At 45.9% G+C, this 17,711-nt stretch overlaps 1 protein-coding gene across 3 annotated transcripts in view; it reads right to left on the bottom strand.

The window, feature by feature from the left end:
- Positions 1 to 17,183, bottom strand: part of MISP3 (MISP family member 3) — a 106,961-nt gene extending 89,778 nt beyond the window's left edge. For 2 of the 3 annotated variants that reach the window (XM_063931130.1, XM_063931133.1), the window contains exon 1: positions 17,110 to 17,183. The gene's annotated coding sequence lies outside the window, so the exon portion shown is untranslated. The remainder of the gene's footprint in view (positions 1 to 17,109) is intronic. The other variant, XM_063931131.1, reaches the window with a different exon arrangement.
- Positions 17,184 to 17,711: the final 528 nt, after the last annotated feature.

Raw genomic sequence — 17,711 nt, 5'->3', positions numbered from 1 at the left:
ATTGTTCCCTTTTAAAACGGGCGATTAGTAATCCTTCTTCCAGTGGAAGACCTTCCCCTCTTCTGATACGTGGCCAGAGGGAGTTTGTTGTTGAAAGGATTCTTGACTCCAAGATGGTTCGGGGTCGGCTGTCATTTTTGGTGCACTGGAAGGGGTATGGCCCGGAGGAGCGGTCGTGGGTGCGCAGTTGTGATCTTCATGCCCCCAGACTGATACGCTCTTTCTTCTCGCAGTTCCCCGATAAACCCGGTGGTAGGGGTTCTTTGACCCCTCGTCAGAGGGGGGGTACTGTTAGGGTCTCCTGCCCTGTGCTGCCACGTCGTCATGGCAACCGGGAGACAAGTGCTAGTGGAGTAACCTGAGCGCAGCTGATACTCCGGTTCGGGTCTTTTGCTGTGCAGTGGTTATAGGCTCTGTGCACGGCAGGGGATACGGTGCTGGTTTTTGTGCTCACAGTCTGTGAGGTCTGAGTGGGGCGTGGACAGCACCTGCTTTATAAGGCCTCTTTTCAGGGTAAGCAGATGCTGCTGAATCTTTGTTGGTTAGTCAGTTCATGAAAGTTAGCCAGTACTGTGTAGCTTTGTATTTGTTTGTTGCTTACTGCAAATAGGCCTGGGGATTTGGTATTACACTCTGCCAATCCAGACCTAGCAGTAAGACTGGAGTCAGTCGTTTAGCTTGCTGGGGTTCTGTTACTACTCTGTGAACTTAGCAAGTTTGCGGCTGTATTCTAAGACTTGCCTGTCTAATCCTGTCTCACTGTGCTAGGTGTCAGGGGTCAGTTTAGTGGCAGTAAGCTAAAACCTGTGCACTGCAAGTGAGAAATAGGATTGTGGAGACTCTCCTTGTGTCTATCATTCCATCTCTGACCAAGGAGTTTACTGCCACACCCGTTGGTAACCCTTTAAGGTTTTGCTGTTGCCCTTAGCAACAGCATTTCGGGTTCTCTATGTATTAAAACACAACATCTTGCTTTTACCATCTGTGCAGTTCTAATACAAGGGAGATACCCAGTTCCTTAGCCTCTGGGCTTCTCTGTTCACTTTGTGTGTATTTTGTTACCCTATTACCTTCTGTGTACGTTATGTCATATTCCCCAGTTTGTCTGTGAGTCCATTTGTTTTGCATAACAGTTCAAACACCAGTACATTCCTGCAGACACTGGAGTGCATGACAGTTCTGACACCAGTACTTTCCTGCAGGCACTGGTGTGCATAACACACACAAGCTGATCAGAGTGTAAAAAAGAAAAAAAAAAGAAAAGAAAAAAAACTATACTCACCTGTCCAGAAAGTCGGTGTCTGCTGCTCCGGTGAGCGCTGCCGGGCGCCGGGTCCCCCATATGCTGAAAAGTGACCCTGATGCTGTAAAGTGACGCTGCAAAGCGGCAGTGCACTTTACAGCACCGGGGGTCACTGCAGTACACAGGATCCGGCAGCCCAGCAGGAGCTGCACGGACCGGCTCCCTGGACTGGTTAGTATATTTATCTGCTGGAGGGGGTCGACCGGGCGGTAGCGGCGCATGCGCAGCAGGACATCGGGCTATTTTTTACGAAAAATACCCTGATGATGTTGCGGAGTGTCATCGCAGGGGCAGAGCTTGACCACAAGCTCTGTCCCTGCATGCGTTGATTGATACATCCCTGCGATGTAATTCATTATCGCAGTGTGAGATTGGTTGTTTTTATCACCTGTCACCCACATCCTGGATGCGGATGGTGATAAATAGGCCCCATAGTTATATGGCCAGCCCAAGCTGCCATTCACAGCTATGCGTTGCTGGCTAGAGAGGAGGGGGGCCCAGACAGATACTGCACACAAACCCCCTCCACTCTCTTGGCATTTGCCAGATGGGTAGCATGACCCTGAGTGTGCCCCAGATGGCTGTCTCTTGTGGTACCTCCACTGGCAGGAAGAACAAAACGTGGAACAGTTTATTCTTGTTTGTCATTTTCCATTCTACCCTTATACGTCTTCCATCCGTGTATTGGTTACCTTACACATTGTTGCCAATGTACTGTGCCCAAGATGGCTGCCTCACCTAGTATGATAAGCAATACATGGATCTAAAGGATTTTGTAACGATCCTGCATCACACTGTAGTATGCTGCAGCTACCCCATTATGTGTCCTCGTGTCGGGATCGCCTACTCTGCCCGAAGTACCCTATGTAATGCACCCAAGATGTCTGCCTCTTACGGAACCTTCGTGGGTAGGCTGAATAATCCTTGGAATTTATGACCCAAAATGGCTGTCTCATCTCAGTATTGTTAGGATATGGTGCGCTCTGTGCCAGTCTCCTTCTAAACAGAAGTCTATGGGCGCATCCCCTAGTGTTAATTCCCTAGTGCCAAGAGTCACTCGGAGGCGGAGCTGTGTGATGTAATCCCTGCTTCTCCATCTTAGAGTGAGTAAGAGAGACTGAGTCCTGGGGGTAAATTTACTAAAATGGGAGTTCTATTTAAGATGGGATTTTGCCTATAGCAACCAATCAGATTCTACTTCTCATTTATCTAGCACCTTCTAGAAGATAATACATGGAATCTGATTGGTTGCTATGGGCAACATTCCTTCTTAAATAGAACTCTCATCTTAGTAAATTTACCCCCTGGTGTGTGCAAGCGTGTAGAGCTGAGACTGGGAGCGTATCTCAGCTACAGAGACTCAGTGTTCCATTGCATGTATCGCGACTCCAGAGCCAATGCGGAGCGCCGCATCTTCTCTACAGCGGGAGTCAAACTGCATGGCTGTGCAGTCCTCCATCCCTCACCACCGGAGACAACTCCTGATAAGTACCGCTACCACTGCTGTTACCTTGTATGATATAAGGGCCCCTAATTGCCTATATCAGTATTACATCTGAGTCACCTGTGTTCACTGAATAAACCTACATTTTCTGTTTAGGTCATTAAGTGTGTGGACTGACGTCACTGCACCAGACAATTTCAATACACCATGCCAACAGATTATAGGCCCAGTCCTGCGTGTGCCTGAAGATTAACCCTTGAGTGCTTTTAAATAACACTGACAAAGTTTAAAGTGACATTTTATACAAGTGCAGAAAGGATGTATAGCACAGGACACAGCATGATATTTGCTAAGATGAAAGGTTCAGAGAACTATGTTAAATGGAAGTTTGCCATGGAGATGCAGCTTAAGCGGGAAAAGTTGTGGAAGGTTACTAAAGACCCAGGAGCAGGTCCAAACTAGATGACAGACAGAGCCATCGGGACGATAGGTTTAGCTGTGGAGCAGCATGTCTATTCAATAGTAAGTGGGAAAGTGTCAGCGAAGGACATGTGGACAGCCCTGCAAAATTCATATGAAGACAAAGGTCTAATGAGAAGGATAAGTTTGAGAAGCATGCTATATGGTATGAAACTGAGTGCCTGCAAGGACATGAACGCTTACATTGATAAGTTATTGTTGATCTCTCAGCAGTTGGCATCTGTGGAGGCACAGGTGGACGAGGAAGAAGTGGCAATGGCTATGTTACAGAATCTGACGCCAGAATTAGATTTTTTGGGTGGTTGCATTAGAGTCAAATGACACTAAGGTGACAACGGAGATTGTAAGGGTCAAGTTGCTGCAGTTCCAAGAACGTATTTCAGTCATGACTATAGCTGAGGGTTCTGCCTTGATCACAAAGGGCACAAAGTCCAAAAAGCACAAATTCAAAATGTTTTGTATGTCACAAGATAGGAGATAAAGCTTCAGATTGCAGAATGAGAAGTTCCCGTGGCGTGCAGAAGCAGCGTGACAAGCCATACGAATCAGCACTGAATGTAGCATACAGTCACAGGAAGGATTGCTGGTACATGGACTCAGGGGCCACTATACATTTCAGTTGCAATAAGCATTGGTTCAATTCTTTAACACAGTGTGTTCCCACTACAGTTACAGGGACTGGAAATAAGGTCCTTACTGCATCACAAGCTGGGACAATCACAGTACGTTTAAGAATTGGAGGTGAGACAGTTGTTACAGATGTCCAAGATGCGTTGTACGTGCCTGATTTAGGAAGCAATCTCATTGCTATCAGCTTCCTAGAGAAAGAAGGCTACAAAGTCCAATTTCAGAAGGGCAAGTGTATGGTGCAGAATAAAAAAAAAAAAAAAAAAGAAGAGGGACTGTTATTGCATCAACAACCTGGTGCAACCAACTATATGTCCTGGACACTGAGGAGTGTACTGCAATGATGGCTACTGATGAAAAACAGTCAATGGAGCTGTGGCACAAACGCTTGGGTGATCTGGGATATGACAACGTCCAGAAACTGCTAGATGGAATGGAAACCAGGATCACCATGAACAATGCTGAAAGACCCATGTGTGAGAGTTGCATGAAAGGCAAGCAAACTCATAACCCATGTCCAAAGTCATTTAATAGCGCAGAAACCCCATTAGCTCTAGTGCACACAGATGTGTGTGGTCCAATAGAGGAAGAATCAATCAGTGGCTGCAGGTATTTATTAGAGATGAGCGGGTTCGGTTCCTCGGAATCCGAACCCGCCCGAACTACATTTTTTTTTTACACGGGGCCGAGCGTCTCGGATCTTCCCGCCTTGCTCGGTTAACCCGAGCGCGCCCGAACGTCATCATCCCGCTGTCGGATTCTCGCGAGACTCGGATTCTATATAAGGAGCCGCGCGTCGCCGCCATTTTCACACGTGCATTGAGATTCATAGGGAGAGGACGTGGCTGGCGTCCTCTCCGTTTATAGAGAAGAGAGTGAGACTAGAGTAGAGAGAGACACAGTAGTAATTTTGGGGAGCATTAGGAGGAGTACTACTACTTGCTGAAGTGATAGATAGATAGATAGTGTGACTGTATAATGTATATCTGACTTGTGGGGGAGACACTGACAGTGGGGAGCAGTTAGAGTCTGAGAGCAGGACTCAGGAGTACATATAACGTACAGTGCACACTTTTGCTGCCAGAGTGCCACACTGCCATTGTGACCACACTGACCACCAGTATAATATATATTGTGATTGTCTGCTTAGGAGTACTACTTGCAAGTTGCTGATAGTGTGACCAGTGACCTGACCACCAGTTTAATAATCACCACCAGTTTAATATATATAATATATATATATATATATATATATATATATATTGTATATAATATATATATATAATATTGTATACCACCTACCCGGTTTTTTTTTTTTTTCTTTCTTCTTCTTTATACATACTACTATAGTAGCTTACTGTAGCAGTCTGCGGTGCTGCTGAGCTGACAGTGTCCAGCAGGTCCGTCATCAGTCATTACATAATAAATATATCTACCTGTCCGGCTGCAGTACTAGTGTGATATTATATATATATATATATATTGATTTCATCTCATTATCATCCAGTCTATATTAGCAGCAGACACAGTACGGTAGTCCACGGCTGTAGCTACCTCTGTGTCGGCAGTCGCTCGTCCATCCATAAGTATACTAGTATCCATCCATCTCCATTGTTTACCTGAGGTGCCTTTTAGTTGTGCCTTTTAAAATATGGAGAACAAAAATGTTGAGGTTCCAAAATTAGGGAAAGATCAAGATCCACTTCCACCTCGTGCTGAAGCTGCTGCCACTAGTCATGGCCGAGACGATGAAATGCCAGCAACGTCGTCTGCCAAGGCCGATGCCCAATGTCATAGTACAGAGCATGTAAAATCCAAAACACCAAATATCAGTAAAAAAAGGACTCCAAAATCTAAAATAAAATTGTCGGAGGAGAAGCGTAAACTTGCCAATATGCCATTTACCACACGGAGTGGCAAGGAACGGCTGAGGCCCTGGCCTATGTTCATGGCTAGTGGTTCAGCTTCACATGAGGATGGAAGCACTCAGCCTCTCGCTAGAAAAATGAAAAGACTCAAGCTGGCAAAAGCACCGCAAAGAACTGTGCGTTCTTCGAAATCCCAAATCCACAAGGAGAGTCCAATTGTGTCGGTTGCGATGCCTGACCTTCCCAACACTGGACGTGAAGAGCATGCGCCTTCCACCATTTGCACGCCCCCTGCAAGTGCTGGAAGGAGCACCCGCAGTCCAGTTCCTGATAGTCAGATTGAAGATGTCAGTGTTGAAGTACACCAGGATGAGGAGGATATGGGTGTTGCTGGCGCTGGGGAGGAAATTGACAAGGAGGATTCTGATGGTGAGGTGGTTTGTTTAAGTCAGGCACCCGGGGAGACACCTGTTGTCCGTGGGAGGAATATGGCCGTTGACATGCCTGGTGAAAATACCAAAAAAATCAGCTCTTCGGTGTGGAAGTATTTCAACAGAAATGCGGACAACATTTGTCAAGCCGTGTGTTGCCTTTGTCAAGCTGTAATAAGTAGGGGTAAGGACGTTAACCACCTCGGAACATCCTCCCTTATACGTCACCTGCAGCGCATTCATAATAAGTCAGTGACAAGTTCAAAAACTTTGGGCGACAGCGGAAGCAGTCCACTGACCAGTAAATCCCTTCCTCTTGTAACCAAGCTCACGCAAACCACCCCACCAACTCCCTCAGTGTCAATTTCCTCCTTCCCCAGGAATGCCAATAGTCCTGCAGGCCATGTCACTGGCAATTCTGACGATTCCTCTCCTGCCTGGGATTCCTCCGATGCATCCTTGCGTGTAACGCCTACTGCTGCTGGCGCTGCTGTTGTTGCTGCTGGGAGACGATGGTCATCCCAGAGGGGAAATCGTAAGACCACTTTTACTACTTCCACCAAGCAATTGACTGTCCAACAGTCCTTTGCGAGGAAGATGAAATATCACAGCAGTCATCCTGCTGCAAAGCGGATAACTGAGGCCTTGGCATCCTGGGTGGTGAGAAACGTGGTTCCGGTATCCATCATTACTGCAGAGCCAACTAGAGACTTGTTGGAGGTACTGTGTCCCCGGTACCAAATACCATCTAGGTTCCATTTCTCTAGGCAGGCGATACCGAAAATGTACACAGACCTCAGAAAAAGAGTCACCAGTGTCCTAAAAAATGCAGCTGTACCCAATGTCCACTTAACCACGGACATGTGGACAAGTGGAGCAGGGCAGGGTCAGGACTATATGACTGTGACAGCCCACTGGGTAGATGTATGGACTCCCGCCGCAAGAACAGCAGCGGCGGCACCAGTAGCAGCATCTCGCAAACGCCAACTCTTTCCTAGGCAGGCTACGCTTTGTATCACCGGTTTCCAGAATACGCACACAGCTGAAAACCTCTTACGGCAACTGAGGAAGATCATCGCGGAATGGCTTACCCCAATTGGACTCTCCTGTGGATTTGTGGCATCGGACAACGCCAGCAATATTGTGTGTGCATTAAATCTGGGCAAATTCCAGCACGTCCCATGTTTTGCACATACCTTGAATTTGGTGGTGCAGAATTTTTTAAAAAACGACAGGGGCGTGCAAGAGATGCTGTCGGTGGCCAGAAGAATTGCGGGACACTTTCGGCGTACAGGCACCACGTACAGAAGACTGGAGCAACACCAAAAACGCCTGAACCTGCCCTGCCATCATCTGAAGCAAGAAGTGGTAACGAGGTGGAATTCAACCCTATATATGCTTCAGAGGTTGGAGGAGCAGCAAAAGGCCATTCAAGCCTATACAATTCAGCACGATATAGGAGGTGGAATGCACCTGTCTCAAGCGCAGTGGAGAATGATTTCAACGTTGTGCAAGGTTCTGCTGCCCTTTGAACTTGCCACACGTGAAGTCAGTTCAGACACTGCCAGCCTGAGTCAGGTCATTCCCCTCATCAGGCTTTTGCAGAATAAGCTGGAGACATTGAAGGAGGAGCTAACACGGAGCGATTCCGCTAGGCATGTGGGACTTGTGGATGGAGCCCTTAATTCGCTTAACAAGGATTCACGGGTGGTCAATCTGTTGAAATCAGAGCATTACATTTTGGCCACCGTGCTCGATCCTAGATTTAAAACCTACCTTGGATCTCTCTTTCCGGCAGACACAAGTCTGCTGGGGTTCAAAGACCTGCTGGTGAGAAAATTGTCAAGTCAAGCGGAACGCGACCTGTCAACATCTCCTCCTTCACATTCTCCCGCAACTGGGGGTGCGAAGAAAAGGCTCAGAATTCCGAGCCCACCCGCTGGCGGTGATGCAGGGCAGTCTGGAGCGACTGCTGATGCTGACATCTGGTCCGGACTGAAGGACCTGTCAACGATTACGGACATGTCGTCTACTGTCACTGCATATGATTCTCTCCCCATTGAAAGAATGGTGGAGGATTATATGAGTGACCGCATCCAAGTAGGCACGTCACACAGTCCGTACTTATACTGGCAGGAAAAAGAGGCAATTTGGAGGCCCTTGCACAAACTGGCTTTATTCTACCTAAGTTGCCCTCCCACAAGTGTGTACTCCGAAAGAGTGTTTAGTGCCGCCGCTCACCTTGTCAGCAATCGGCGTACGAGGTTACTTCCAGAAAATGTGGAGAAGATGATGTTCATTAAAATGAATTATAATCAATTCCTCCGTGGAGACATTGACCAGCAGCAATTGCCTCCACAAAGTACACAGGGAGCTGAGATGGTGGATTCCAGTGGGGACGAATTGATAATCTGTGAGGAGGGGGATGTACACGGTGATATATCGGAGGATGATGATGATGAGGTGGACATCTTGCCTCTGTAGAGCCAGTTTGTGCAAGGAGAGATTAATTGCTTCTTTTTTGGTGGGGGTCCAAACCAACCCGTCATTTCAGTCACAGTCGTGTGGCAGACCCTGTCACTGAAATGATGGGTTGGTTAAAGTGTGCATGTCCTGTTTATACAACATAAGGGTGGGTGGGAGGGCCCAAGGACAATTCCATCTTGCACCTCTTTTTTCTTTAATTTTTCTTTGCGTCATGTGCTGTTTGGGGAGTGTTTTTTGGAAGGGCCATCCTGCGTGACACTGCAGTGCCACTCCTAGATGGGCCAGGTGTTTGTGTCGGCCACTAGGGTCGCTTATCTTACTCACACAGCTACCTCATTGCGCCTCTTTTTTTCTTTGCGTCATGTGCTGTTTGGGGAGTGTTTTTTGGAAGGGCCATCCTGCGTGACACTGCAGTGCCACTCCTAGATGGGCCAGGTGTTTGTGTCGGCCACTAGGGTCGCTTATCTTACTCACACAGCTACCTCAATGTGCCTCTTTTTTTCTTTGCGTCATGTGCTGTTTGGGGAGTGTTTTTTGGAAGGGCCATCCTGCGTGACACTGCAGTGCCACTCCTAGATGGGCCCGGTGTTTGTGTCGGCCACTAGGGTCGCTTATCTTACTCACACAGCTACCTCATTGTGCCTCTTTTTTTCTTTGCGTCATGTGCTGTTTGGGGAGTGTTTTTTGGAAGGGCCATCCTGCGTGACACTGCAGTGCCACTCCTAGATGGGCCCGGTGTTTGTGCCGGCCACTAGGGTCGCTTATCTTACTCACACAGCTACCTCATTGCGCCTCTTTTTTTCTTTGCGTCATGTGCTGTTTGGGGAGTGTTTTTTGGAAGGGCCATCCTGCGTGACACTGCAGTGCCACTCCTAGATAGGCCCGGTGTTTGTGTCGGCCACTAGGGTCACTTAGCTTAGTCATCCAGCGACCTCGGTGCAAATTTTAGGACTAAAAATAATATTGTGAGGTGTGAGGTATTCAGAATAGACTGAAAATTAGTGGAAATTATGGTTTTTGAGGTTAATAATACTTTGGGATCAAAATGACCCCCAAATTCTATGATTTAAGCTGTTTTTTAGTGTTTTTTGATAAAAACACCCGAATCCAAAACACACCCGAATCCGACAAAAAATATTCGGTGAGGTTTTGCCAAAACGCGGTCGAACCCAAAACACGGCCGCGGAACCGAACCCAAAACCAAAACCCGAAAAATTTCAAGTGCACATCTCTAGTATTTATTGACTCTTAAAGAAAAGAGTGAAGTGGTCAACAAAATTGTGGAATACAAAAACCTGGTGAAGAATCAGACAGGTCTGAAACTAAAGATCCTGAGATCAGACAACGGTGCAGAGTATGATAATAAAGTCTTAGCCGCATTCCTTAGGAAATATGGCATAAAGCATCAGCTAACAATTTACTACACACCGGAACAAAATGGCACGAGTGAGCGGGCAAACCGCACAATTGTTGAGAGAGCACGTACTATGCTAAGTGATGCTGGCCTGGAAAAAGTTTTGGGCAGAAGCAGTATACCTAAAGAATCGTGCACCTACAGTGGCCGTCAAAGGAAAAACGCCACTGGAGGCGTGGTCCAGCAAAAAGCCAAGTGTCCGTCATCTTCCCGTCTTCGGGAGCTAAGCTTTGGCAAATATACCAAAGGAGAAAGCTAGTTCCAAAATCCATAGAATGGATAATGCTCGGATACTGCGAAGAAAGCAAAGGATACAGATTTTGGAATGTTATAAATAAACGTCTTCTTAAATCCAGAGATGTGGTATTCTACAAGACAGCACCACTAACCGGAGCAACAAGTGGAGCAACAAGAAAAGGTCTCATTGGATGTAGAGGCAACAGAAAGCGTGTCGGAATCGGAGAGTGTCAAAGCAAACGAGTCGGGGAACAGAACTTCCATGAGGAGCAACAAAGGTGTTCCAGCCAAGAAATACAGGGGGTAATTCAGACCTGATCGTAGCTGCAAATTTGTTAGCAGTTGGGCAAAACCATATGCACTGCAGGGGGGGGGGGGGGGGGGGGGGGCGCAGATATAACATGTGCAGAGAGAGTTAGATTTGGGTGGGGTGTGCTCAAATTGAAATCTGAATTGCAGTGTAAAAATAAAGCAGCCAGTATTTACCCTGCACAGAAACAAAATAACCCACCCAAATCTAACTCTCTCTGCAAATGTTGTATCTGCTACACCTGCAGTGCACATGGTTTTGCCCAACTGCTAACAAATTTTCTGCTACGATCAGGTCTGGATTACCCCCCAGTGAGGAGTATGCAAATGTAGCTTGCTGTGAACCTCAAAACATACAAGCAGCAAAGTAATGCAGTGATTGGACAGAGTGGAAGTCAGCAATTGAGACAGAACTGTCAGCACTAAATAACAGTACATGGACTATGGTTGATAGACCAACCGTAAAACAATTAAAAACAAGTGGGTTTTCTACAAGAAGTTGAATGCAGACGGGACAGTGGCTCGTTATAAAGCTCACCTTATTGCCAAGGGATATACCCAGAAGTATGGAATAGATTACGGAGAGATCTACTCACCAGTCGCAAGGTATAGCACCTTAAGGTTAGTGATTGCTACACTACATGATCTACTGTTATATCAGCTAGACTTTGGTTCTGCATTCCTGAATGGAGATTTAGTTGAGGAAATTTACATGGAGCCACCTGAACACTATGATATGGACTTACTCCAAAATGGGAAAGTTTGTCTCTTAAAGAAGTCATTATACGGCCTCAAGCAAAGTGGTCATTGCTGATATGTAAAGTTGGATCCAACGTTACTAAAAATGAACTTTGGGCCTAATTCAGACCTGATTGCAGCAGCAAATTTGATAGCTAATGGACAAAACCATGAGCACTGCAGGGAGGGCAGATATAACATGTGCAGAGAGTTAGATATGGGTGGGTTTTATGGTTTCTGTGCAGGGTAAATACTGGCTGCTTCATTTGTCCACTGCAATTTAGATTTCAGTTTGAACACACCCCACCCAAATCTAACGCTCTCTGCACATGTTATATCTGATGTTCAAGGACACGTCACCAAGTAGCAAAGGGGAGATAGAGGAATGCAAGAAATCCCTTATCAAAATGCTATTGGTAGTTTGATGCATGCAAGTATTGGGACACGACCAGACATCACACATACAGTGAGTCAGGCAGCCAGTTCGCAAATAATCCTGGGAGACAACACTGAACTGCAGTAAAGAGAATACTAAGGTACCTCAAAGGTAAAAGTTCACTAAAGCTGAGATTTACAAGATCAACAGATACCAGCTTAAAAGTATTCTTTGACGCAGACTGAGGATCAGATGAGGATGATAGATGTTCTTATACTGGATACCCGTTTGCACTGGCAGGCACAGCCGTAAGTTGCTCTTTCTACAACAGAGGCAAAGTACATGGCGCTCACAGAAACTTCAATAGAAGCGCTTTGGATAAGAGAGACTTTATGTGAATCAGGTCTTCTTTACCACAGTGAGATCATAAACATAAAGTGTAAAAACAAGGGAGCAACTGATCTTTCTGGTAGCACAAAGCATCATAGATGGTCTAAGCACATTGCTATAAGACATCATTTCATCCTTGAGTTGGTGGAAAACAAGTCCGTCAATGTGGAATATGTTGCAAGTGAAGAAAATATTGCCGACATGTTGACAAAAGGACTGTCATCACACTTGTTACATGCATTCCTGATGGAATGTGGACTAGAATATGGTTAATGTTGATTTATTCTTACCGTTTTGCTTCACATATTTTCGGTTACAGGAATTACTTTATTGATTTGTTTGATAAAATGTAATGTTCTTTCAAATTTGTGATAGGAGACAGTCTTAAGCGAGGGGGGAGTGTTAGGATATGGTGCGCTCTGTGGCCGTCTCCTTCTACACAGCAGTCTATGGGTGCATCCGCTAGTGCCAAGAGTCACTCGGAGGCGGAACTATGTGATGTAATCCCTGCTCCTCCATCTTAGAGTAAGAGACTGAGTCCTGGTGTGTGCAAGCGTGCAGAGCTGAGACCAGGAGAGGATCTCAGCTACAGAGACTCACAGTGTTCCATTGCATGTATCGCGGCTCCGGAGCAGACGCTGAGCCAGGCGCCGCATCTTTTCTATAGCGGGAGTCAGATAGCACGGCTGTCAGTCCTCCATCCCTCACCACCAGAGATAACGGCTGATAAGTACCACTACTGTTACCTTGTATGATATAAGCGCCCCTAATTGCCTATATCAGTATTACATCTGAGTCTCCTGTGTTCACTGAATAAACCTTCATTACTGTTCAAGTCATTAAGGGGGTAATTCAAAGTTGATCGCAGCAGCAAAGTTGTTAGCAGTTGGGCAAAACCATGTGCACTGCAGAGAGGGGCGGGGGCAGATATAACATGTGCAGAGAGAGGTAGATTTGGGTGGGGTGTGTTCAAACTGAAATCTAAATTGCAGTGTAAAAATAAAGCAGCCGGTATTTACCCTGCACAGAAACAAAATAACCCACCTGTTAGCAAATTTGCGATCAACTCTGAATTACCCCCTAAGTGTGTGGACTGATGGTACTGCACCAGGCAATTTCAATACACTCTGCCAACAGGTATTATGTTCATGATTTCTGTATGGCTCCTAGAGTCCTTTTGGAGATAAGCCTAATATAAATAAAATTATCAGAAATTGTTATTATAATAAGGCAAAGATAGAAGCTAGCAAGCAAGGCAGCGTTCAGTGGAAGCTGCTTGAGGGTGTACACAAGCCAATAAATGAAAGACTGAAGGTGTATACCACAATGCATTTCAATGTCTGACACCACTAATGACATTTGCTAGGCCGCAGCATCTGCAGTTTAGTTTCATTCCAACACTGGCCGGCAAGACACCATACTGTCTCTAGGACTCCCACAGATACAATGCATACTTGCCTACTCTCCCGGAATGGTGGCCGGGAGGCTCCTGAAAACCGGGTGACCCTCCCGGCCCCCCGGAAGAGCAGACAAGTCTCCCGACTTTTCACTTCCCTCCTGCCCGGCCGCCCACTTTAAGAGTAAAGTGGGCGGTCCGGACACTCGATGACGCGATTCAACAAGAATCGCGTCATCGTAGTCACACCCCCTGCTGTAAAAGGCCGGTTTAGCGGCATTACAGAGCGGGGGCGTGGCTTAAACACAGAGTCGATGTAACCCCGCCCTCGTACCGCCTCCGACCCGCCTCCACCACGCCCCATTCCACCTCCTCCTCTCATCATTGTCCCGGACAGCCCCTCCACTGAGCCGACCTGGCAGCTCTCTCCCAGAAAGGGCTGCCAGAAAGTAGGTTACTATGATACAATGCTAAACATTGAGCCACTGATAAAACCAATGACAGATTGGGCTTTACCTTTGTGCCACTCAGTGTATTGTGAAAGCCAGGTACACTAGGGTATTACATTTCAGTTTAATCATATTCCGTATCAGTAAATTCAGTAGAGCATGAAAGGATTCCAGCAAAATCTGTATACCTAGTATTGTGCAATACCTCAGGCATGCAACGTTCTACCGCAACACTATAACACAGCCTTGCCTGCAGTCAGTATCTGTACACTAGTCACCGTGCCACAACCCAATAATACTGCCCCTGACTGAAGTCAGAGCACCTGTACGCTAGTCACCACAACCGTATAATACAGCCCTGCCTGCAGTCAGTATCTCTATACTAGTCACCATACCACCACTCCATAATACTGCCCCTGACTAAAGTCAGAGCACCTGTACGCTAGTCACCACAACTGTATAATACTGCCCTGCCTGCAGTCAGTATCTCTATACTAGTCACCATACCACCACTCCATAATACTGCCCCTGACTAAAGTCAGAGCACCTGTACGCTAGTCACTGCAACCGTATAATACAGCCCTGCCTGCAGTCAGAGGGGAAGCGGTTAACATACCACCGCACGGGATACCGGCGATCACAATGCTGACTCCAGAATCCAGCACAGCGGTACAATGCCGGCGCCGGAATGCCGGTTAGGTATAGAGGGAGAATATAACCTGTGGCAAGCGCAGAGAGCCCTCAAGGGGCTTACTAGCGCTTACCCCGCTGCTGGCATACTGGTGGCTGGGATGCCACTGTCGGTATATTGACAGCCGGCATCCCAGCTATTGGTAATTCATACTGAGCCAAGGGGGTATGTCATACTTGCCTACCTGACCCTCTCCATGAGGGAGAAAATGCTCTGTTCCTGGACTTTCCTGGTAATGTATGATTGCCATCACCTGTGGTGAAACACCTTTCTTATCAATTAACTAGCTCACCACAGGTGATGGCAATCATACATTACCAGGAAAGTCCAGGAACAGAGCATTTTCTCCCTCATGGAGAGGGTCAGGTAGGCAAGTATGGGGTATGTACTAAACAGTGATAAAAGTGGAGAAGTGAGCCAGTGGAAAAATTGCCCATGGCAACCAATCAGCTCCTCTGTCTATTATTATAGTATGCAAATTCTAAGTGTTACATCAATGCTGATTGGTTGCCAAGGGCAACTTCTCCACTGGCTCACTTCTCCACTTTTATCACTGCTTAGGCCATATCCCCCCCCAAGTCAGAGTACCTGTACACTAGTTACCATAAGTCTAGAAGAAAGCCCTGACTGCAGTCAGGAGTACCTGTACGCTAGTTACTACAACCCTATAATACAACCGTGCCTGCAATCAGAGTACCTGTACGCTAGTTACCACAACCCATAGGCGTTTCTCGTACAATGGGTGCAGAGTGTGTGGTGCACACGGGCCCCTAAGTCCAGGGGGCCCACACGGCACCCATAGAGTATACTTTCCCCTCCGGAGTCCCACGGCGGCGGCTCTCAGTCAGGGCAGTATTATGGAGTGGTGGTATGGTGACTAGTGTCACTTGGAAAATGCCCACCATGACAGCTGATTGATTGCCATGGGCAACTTCACCACTGTTTCATGAATAGACCTCTATTTTTGAAGGGGTATTATAACTGTGCTGACACGCACTTGTATAATGTAAGAGCTTAGTATACTCACATGTGTACCACACACCTATTCTCACACACAGGTATGCACGTCACATGTACGGACACTCACCTGTATGACATGCATATACATTGACATTAGTAAATCAGTATAATAAATCCCTGTACAGACACTCACCTGTGTAATATACACTTGTACTGAAAATCACCTGTGTACTATACAGTGCTGTACATCTGTACTGAAACTCCCCAATATAATATACACCTGAACTGTACATTATTAGGGAAGTCCAGGAGCAGAGCATTCTGTCCCTCCTGGAGAGGGTCATGTTTGGAGGTATGGAAGAGCACATTATGGGGGGAATTAAAATGTTTGAAAAGTCGGATGGGTGTATGTTTTTCCCTGTCTATTAGAAAAAAACAGACACCCCAGTGGCGCACGCAGGGGGTTGGGGGGGGGGGGTTGGGGGTCCGAGCACCCAGAAACCCCCCTCCTCCAAAAAAAAATGTAAAAAAAAATATATTTTTTGCTGCATGAGTATTATTAATGGCTGTCTAGCATCCTCTGCAGCCTGCTGTCTTCCTGGTGGCACTTGTAAGTGCTTAATAAAAGTTTACTTTATTTTAATTATAGTACATATATATCCATGTGCATACATATATACACATACATATAAACACACACATATGATATATACATGCGTGTATATATATATATATATATATATATATACACATACATACACACACACACACACACACACACACGTGTACTCTCTCTCTCTCTATATATATATATATATATATATATATATATATATATATATATTTTTTTTTTTATATACACATTCATGTTTAATATGCTATGTGTATATGTATGTGTGTATGTACATACATACTTATACAGGTGAGTGACAGCACAGGTGTATATTACACAGGTAATTCAGTGCATGTGCATAATATACAGGTGAGTGTCAGTTCATCTGTATAACATGCACTGAGTCACCTGTGTAATATACACCTGTGCAATATACACCTGTGCTGTCACTCCCCTGTATAATATACACCTGTGCTGTCACTCACCTGTATAATATACACCTGTGCTGTCACTCACCTGTATAATATACACCTGTGCTGTCACTCACCTGTATAATATACACCTGTGCTGTCACTCACCCTAATAATGTATGATTGCCATCACCTGTGCTGAAACACCTTTCTTCTCCATTATCCTGTTCAACACAGGTGCCGGCAATCACAAATTAAGAGAAAAGTCCAGGAGCAGAGCATTGTGTCCCTCCTGGAGAGGGTCATGTTGGGAGGTATGTACTTCTATATTAACCCCCTATACTTCGATCACCTCCAGTGTGTTTACCTGCTTATAATACATGTGTACTAACCCTCACTTGTATATACCCCAGTACTAACCTTCATCTGTACTATATATACAGTGCATGTACTGACATTTGGCTGTATAATAACACCTGTACTTACATTGTATCATGTACATCCCAGGTAATGTACAATTTACCCCTGTCACCTCTATAGGTATGCACCTGCACTGTCCTGCAAATCACATGCACCTGCATAGACCCTCCCCTTTATAGTGTTCACCTGAACAGCACACAGCTGCACTGGTCCTTCCCTCTACAACAATTCCTGTGTCCTATACCAACATTTACCTGTATAACCTATAGCCACTTTTACCTTTCCTCACACAGTACTCAGCTGCACTTACACACACTTATATCTCATTGTTTACTTGACACCAATTACCTGAGACATTTATTCACATTCTGTCATCCACTTGCACAAGTAATGTTTTCTCAGAGCTCACCTGCCAGTACACAGTTTGTCCAGCAGGTGGCATATTTGTGTGTATCTGACACACACTATACAACTGTACATAGAAAATACAGCCAAGAAGGTGATTGGGGGTATAAAAGGAGCAAGTACAGGGTGTTTAAACAAAATAAAAAGTAATTGGTCCTCACACATTACTTGTGGTACCGCGGGGTCTGACAGAATGTCCTTTATTATGATTAGCCACGGACCCTGTTTTCTGGGGCATCCGGTTGATAGGTCGACAGTTCAAA

Source organism: Pseudophryne corroboree, chromosome 6, assembly GCF_028390025.1.
Source record: "Pseudophryne corroboree isolate aPseCor3 chromosome 6, aPseCor3.hap2, whole genome shotgun sequence".
NCBI lineage: Eukaryota > Metazoa > Chordata > Amphibia > Anura > Myobatrachidae > Pseudophryne > Pseudophryne corroboree.
This window is presented reverse-complemented; position numbering and strand designations above follow the sequence as displayed.